Below are 6,989 nucleotides of genomic sequence, written 5' to 3' on the forward strand. Positions count from 1 at the left end.
GGTATTTTGTTTTATTGCTATTTTGAAAAAGTGCTTTTAAAAAATTACATTTTCTGTTTATTGCTAATATTTTAAAAGGCTACAATATATGGTTTCATTTTTTCATATTTGCCCATCTGAAGTGAAAAAACTCTTTTTATTTCACTGCTTTTATTGGTCATTAGTAACATTGAACCTTTTCAAGTGTTTATTAGCCATTTTAATTTATGTTTCTGTGAATTCTGTGAATCCTTTGATTTTTCTACGAGAATCCTAGTGGTCTCTTTTTTAAAATCAACTTTCTTGAGTTCTTTAAAAATTCAGGAGAATAATCACCTGTTTGGTGCAAATATTTTCCAAGTTAATTGATTGTATAATTTTTTTAAATTTATTGAATTAAAAAACTTTTATGTGGCCAAATATGTTGGTTTTCTTCCTAGTTTTCTTTCCCCCCCTGAGGAAGATTCACCCTGAGTGTTGCAAATCCTCCTCTCTTTTTGTTTGAGGAAGATTAGCCCTGAGCTAACATCTGTGCCAATCTTCCTCCACTTTATATGTGGGACACCCCCACAGCATGGCTGACGAGTGGTGTAAATCTGTGCCTGAGATCTGAATCCGCGAACCTGGGCCACCGAAGTGGAGTGTGCCAAGCTTAACTAGTACACCATGGGACCAGCCCCTCTAGTTATTTTTAAGCTTGAAATTCCCTTTCCCCACCAGAGGTCAGATAGTCACCTATATTTTTGTTAAATATTTTCAGAAATTTTACATTTTTAGAAATTTTGTTAAACATTTCTTTGGAACTTATTTTGCTACATTTTAGCCAATCTGTAGAAAATTCTAATACTAAGAATATTAATCCTTTACATACCAAAGTTGTCATCAATATTTTCCCCAGCTTTTTATTTGCCATTCAAATCTATCTTCTTTCAATTTTTGGCATGTAGAAGTTTCCCTTTTTTGTAGTTAAATTTAGTAATCTTTAGTGACCCCTCCCCTTGCTCTCAAGCTCAGAGAGAGACTCCCCTGTCCAGAGGTGTAAGAGTCTACGCTTGTCTTTCCTTCCTTCTCTTCCTCTCTCCTCCACCCTCCCTCTCCATCTCTTCTTCTCTTTTCCTTAGCCTTTGCTTCAAGGCCAGCTTTAAGTAAAATGAGCCATTAAGCCGGCCCCAGTCACTTGGTCTCTCGGGGGTCTTGCAGACCAAGGAAAACGTGGGATTGGGATGGATTTCTCTAGAACACAACCTCCGCCTTCCCTCCTATAAAAAGCAGTTCAGCGTCAAGCCCCCCAATACGTGTATGTACATCTGACAATTCATAAACCGCTGGAGTGAAAGGTGGACATTACATATTCTGTCTGTAAATTCCGCCATTTATACAGAGAGAATGAAAAAAATTGGCCCGATTCTGATCAGATGCTGCTTGTCGCTCCTCACACCGTGGGGTTCTGTTCTGCCATTTCCTTTGAAGTCAGTGGGAGCTCTGTGCAGGAAGGCCACACCAACATCGGCCTCTGCACACGAAGGTGAGAGCTGCCCTCATGATAAACTACCCGGCAATGCGGTGGAGGGAACGCTGGCGTAACACACTTGGTGGCTGCCCTGCAGATACCACTGTCTGTGAGAGCTTTGTTCACCCCGAGCAAACAAGAACGTTTTGAATCTTGACACACAAGGGCTCATTCAGCAGAGCATCCCGTCATGAGAGAAGGCACAGTGCTGGGCAGACACGGCAGTGTTCAGCCAGCACACTGAGGGCATTGCTCTCACATTCTCTCCATCTGTAACGAGACTGTTTCAAGACCCCAGAATGGTTTTCTATAGATTGGAAGGATGTATAAATATTTTTACATGTTTGTACTCACATATAATGGGGGACAAATTACAGTCATATCAAAGTAGCCAGGCTGGAATATGGAATTTCAATATGGGAAGAAAGAATCAACAAATTTTAGCTGAGGGTGTTATTTGGTGAAAAGCAGAACTTGTAATAGAAACCATGAGAGAAACTGACATGGAGAGGGTATTGGGAATTAAGAATCGTGTAGGTTTGCTTTCTGTCTCAGGAGCATTATTTTGTTAATTAGCCCACAGAGACTTTCTCCCTTTCCTTCCTTTCACAGTCATTTTTTTTTTTCACCACTTTTTAGGAACCTAAATCAAATGATGCTTTCAGTTTGTTATTCTACAAACATTGAAATGAAAAGAGGTCAAAGACCAAATTGCCCAAATTGATGGGTGATTTTTGCACCCATCCCATCCCCTGACTTTGAAATAGTTATGTCCCCCGACTGGCTCCTTCATCCTATCTTTCTGCTCCTGTCTCCTGGCCCTTCCTTAAGCTGTAGCATACACCCAACTTCAAGGCCTTTCACTTCCCAAGCTCCCTCCCAGAGCAGGACGCCAGCATTTTGTATTTGTAATTTCTCCTATTGGATAGCATTGGAGTGGAGCAGTGATTTTTTTAGCTACAATTTTGAATTCTTTTTCAGAAAATTTGTATCCACCTCTGCATATAGAAAACCGTTTCTTTCCACAGGTCATCAGGTGTTGGCATGTGGACAATATTTAAATCCCTGGGACTGGATGAGATCATCAAGGGAGGAAATGCAGATGGAGGAGAAGAGAAAGGACTGAGTTCTGGAACACTCCAAATTTAAGAGATTTAGGAAAAGAGAAAACATATCTGGGAGATCACTCCGTAACAGTTCACAGGGAGCAGCAGCATCCTTTGAAATAATAGTTATATTGTAAAGTAACAGTTACAAACTATTCTAGTGTGTGAATAAGCCTTAATTGATATAAGCAATCAACTGCTCTGCCAATGCCAGCTTCCCGACTCTTCCTCCTGCTCTCAGTTTATCCTGACTCCAACCTACTCTACATACTGTTGGGTTAACCTTGGATGAATTTTAGCTATTTGTGCCTGATTGAAAAATGGGAAATTAAGTGAGTACAATATATTATATAGATATGATGAAATACAGTGCAGTTATGATTTTTTTCCTTCTTCTTCTTCTCCCCAAAGCCCCCCAGTACACAGTTGTATATACTAGTTGTGAGAGCCTCTGGCTGTGCTATGTGGGACGCCACCTCAGCGTGGCCTGATGAGCGGTGCTATGTCTGCACCCAGGATCCGAACTGGCGAAACTCTGGGCTGCCGAAGCAGAGCGTGCAAACTCAACTGCTCGGCCATGGAGCCAGCCCCACACTTAGGATTTTAATGAGAAAATACTTGCAAAATAATGTTGAGTAAATAAAACATAACTGCAATTTCTATACAAACACACACATGAATATGACTAGAAAAAAATGCTACAAGTTTATCCATCAAAAGTGTAACATATATCTAGATGGTGGGTTTCCAGGTGACTTTTATTTTATTTATTTATTTATTTTTTGCTTTTCTGTGTTTTGCAAATTTCCTTCATGAAAAAATAGTTTTTTTAAAAGCATACTTTACTTAGTTTCTTCACAGGCAGGAAACCAGCTTTGACTTTTTATTGCCTAAAAAGATAATGTCCAAATATCTTAATTTAGTAGTCAAGACCCCTCAGACTAGAAGCCCAACTGGCTTACCCAAACCCCTTGTTTCAGTTACAAGGAGCTGTTCAAGGTCTTCTGGGCATGCTCTGTACTTCCTACTTCTGTTCCTTTCTGAAAGCTGGCATCCTTTTTATTTCCCTCCTTCTCCTATAATTTCTACAAATCCTTTAAGACACTATTTAAGTTCCAGCTCTTACTTTGTCCTAAGACCATGAATGATGGAAAAGGTTTCCAAAGATTAGCAGCTCTCTTGTTCATTCAGCATTTACCACAGGATGCTTCACATAATCACGGTTCTCTTTCTACGAGTCCATAAGTGTCTCCCCAGCTGCCATTTTGATTCTTAGAAGAGGCTCTGTGACTTAAGAGTTCTTGTATCCTCAACCCGGTGTCTGTTCACAGTAAGTGTGTAATAACATTTGCAGTGGTTTAGATCCAGGGTTATTTATATATATATATATATATATATATATATATATATATATATATTTTTTTTTTTTTACTTCGAAATATCTCTGGATCTCACTCTCTTTACGTATATGTTTGTATCTTCTAAGTGCATTGAGCTTATTAAGGAATAATAAAATGTCAGCAGTTAACTTACTAGAAGGGAAACATTTTAAATACATGTAGCTATAAACTATTGCCTAAGCATTCTTTCATCCTTCACAAAAGGTCATTGGTCTTCTCCTCGGGGAATGTTTTCTTCTTACTGTCTCCTGGGATACAAGTAGCTTTCCTTTCCTTCTTTATTCCCTGGTCCCAAGTATAATCTCCACACATGCTCTATCTCTGTGGGTGAAACACTTCCTGCCTCAGTGAAATCCAGCTCCCGGATGAATTCCTGTCAGTTTAGAGAGCAAATTGAGGATTCTGCATTTGGCACCATTAGATTTCCTTGGCATCTCTCCACAGTCACCATTTAGAAAGCTCCTGGTCGGCAGGATTTCTCTCCATCATATACGCTCTGTGCAGATTAAAAAAGGATTGTATTACATTGGCTTGAAAATGTGATAGAAAATGAAATTTGCTTTACCAAGAAAGGAAGCTTTTGAAAACCAGATTGTTCTAATAGGTCCTTATGCACGGAGAGTCCTTAGTGGGGTAAAGTGGCAAATATGGTGAAAGTTCCTTCTTATTTAGATTGCCACTAAATAAATATCACTATGTTTAAAATCACTCCCACAAATAAAGCAAGTTGTAAAACAATATGATCATATTTACGGTCCCCAAAATATGAGTGTATATATACTTATCAAGCAAGCTTGGATTAAGATCTTAAGAAACGTCCTAAGCATTGTACAGTTTATGGCACATATGAAATAATAGCCTATTATTTACTTTAAGATTAAAACCATGTTAAAATCAAATAAGGATATGGAAGTCTCAACAAGTTCTGATTTTTAATTTTTATGCATTTGTAACAACTTAAATTCCTTACACAATATTTTTTGGTCCTGGTTAGCTGGTGCCTTAAGCACGTATTTCATCTGCCTATTGGGTAATTCTGTTTTGTTTCTATGGATGTAAATGCACAGAAAAAGATCTGGAAAGTAGCACACCAAATCATTAACAGTGGTTACATCTGCAGAGAGGACCGGCCTGGGAAATGGGGAGCATTGTACCTTTTTCTTTTACTCTCTCTCTTTTTTCCCCTAATCATCTATACCCAAATTGTAGTCATTTATGACATGCACAATCATTAAAAATGAACAAATAAATAAATATGAATACACACACACCCCCTGAGAAAGTATAATGCCTCACTTTTCCTTTTTTTTTTTTTAATCAAAGTTTAATGTTAAAGTGCTCATACTCTTTGATAAATGTCAATGCAACCTAGAGGGCAGCTCAGATCATCCTCCAAATAGAGTGGACCACTTTCCTTTCTCTTTCACCCAATGACATGTTTAGATGGCTGCCTTCTATCAGCTGTGTTTCAGATGCTGCTGCTACTCCTCATCGCTAACATTCCTAAGCTCTCACAGTCCGCCAGGCTCTAATGTGGACCATCTTGTTGAACTCTCACAGCAGTCCTGTGAGGTGGTGTTATTATTACTGTGATTTTACGGTTGAAGAAACAGAAGCTGGAGAGGTTTCACCACCTTGTGCGAGCTGGGACACAGCTAGCAAGTGACAGAACTGAGACGCACCTCCAGCCAACTGACTCCAGAGTCGGCCTAGGAAGGAGGAAGGGAGTGGAACAAGGCTGTGTTCTAAGATTTTTACTTTATTTCATAGTTGGCATATAGACTTTTGTCTAACTGGGAGGTGACTAAAGGCATTGGGTCTGGTTGATGTGCTGGCTGAAAATTACTATTATTATGAGGATGATTATTATAGTATTTAATAATTATGCAGTGCTTTCTACTTCAAAGAACTGTGCTTTATAATCATTTATTAGCTATGTCTCACAACAGCTCTACGATATAAAGATGCACTTACGATGCATATTTTGCAGAAAGAGAAATTGAGGCAGAGTAAGATGGGTCACATTTTCATGAGAAAGAGTGATGGTGCAATGCAACCTCTTAAATTCCTGACACTCAATAAAGAGCTCGATCTGGACAACAACAGAAATTTAATTCTTTAAACCTTTTAAAGGAATGTGGCAATTCCAATATTTTTTCTCGATGTTTAATTAAAAATTAAGTGTAAAATTGCTAAAAATTGATGACCATTCCTTTTTGGGGTCCTCTGTTTTTGAGCTTTTACTGCATTTGTGTCCATGTGACACTTTTGCTCAAATTCAACCTTGCTATCTCCCATTTCTCCACACAAGCACAATTTTACCTCAGATATTGGTTTCCACTGTCAATATTATATTGCTTCGAATGGCTTCCATCGCCTTTAAAAGATGACTTTTGCTCACCATAGGTTTAGGACTCTTTGTGATAACCAGTAACAAAAACAAACTTCATGCAAGAATTATATTGGAATTAAAGAAAGTCTTAGATGTCTGGCAGTTTGTACACCTCAAAAATGAAGATTATGGACATGTCAGTGTGACTTGGGGTGGGCGGGGAGGCAGAGAGAAGGATCTGTGTGGTTTATTACAGCGCCCCACAAAAGGCCTGGAAGAGACACACGCATTCTTCTATAAATGTGGTCGGCTCCTTCAGCTGGGAGGCAGTCAGGGCTCCAGCACATGGGAAGGGCTCAAGAAATATTAATTTAGTGGTTAAGACCATGTCTTGGAGACAGACTGCCTGGGTTCTAATCCTGGCTCCATCGCTTGCTAGCTACCTCACCTCACCGTGCTTGTGTTTTCTCTAACCAGGGAAAAAATAAATAAGTAAAAAGGGATCAAGATCACTGTATATCATGAAATGTAATCACATATTTGCTATTATTTGTCTTTTCTGTTTCCAAGGTAGTTGACAAATAACATTAGCTGCAACTCTGTTAAAATGTTGGCAGTAATGATATTTATAATCTGTTGTCTGCACTTGACTGGCTTGTTTA

This window comes from Equus asinus, chromosome 22 (assembly GCF_041296235.1).
Source record: "Equus asinus isolate D_3611 breed Donkey chromosome 22, EquAss-T2T_v2, whole genome shotgun sequence".
NCBI lineage: Eukaryota > Metazoa > Chordata > Mammalia > Perissodactyla > Equidae > Equus > Equus asinus.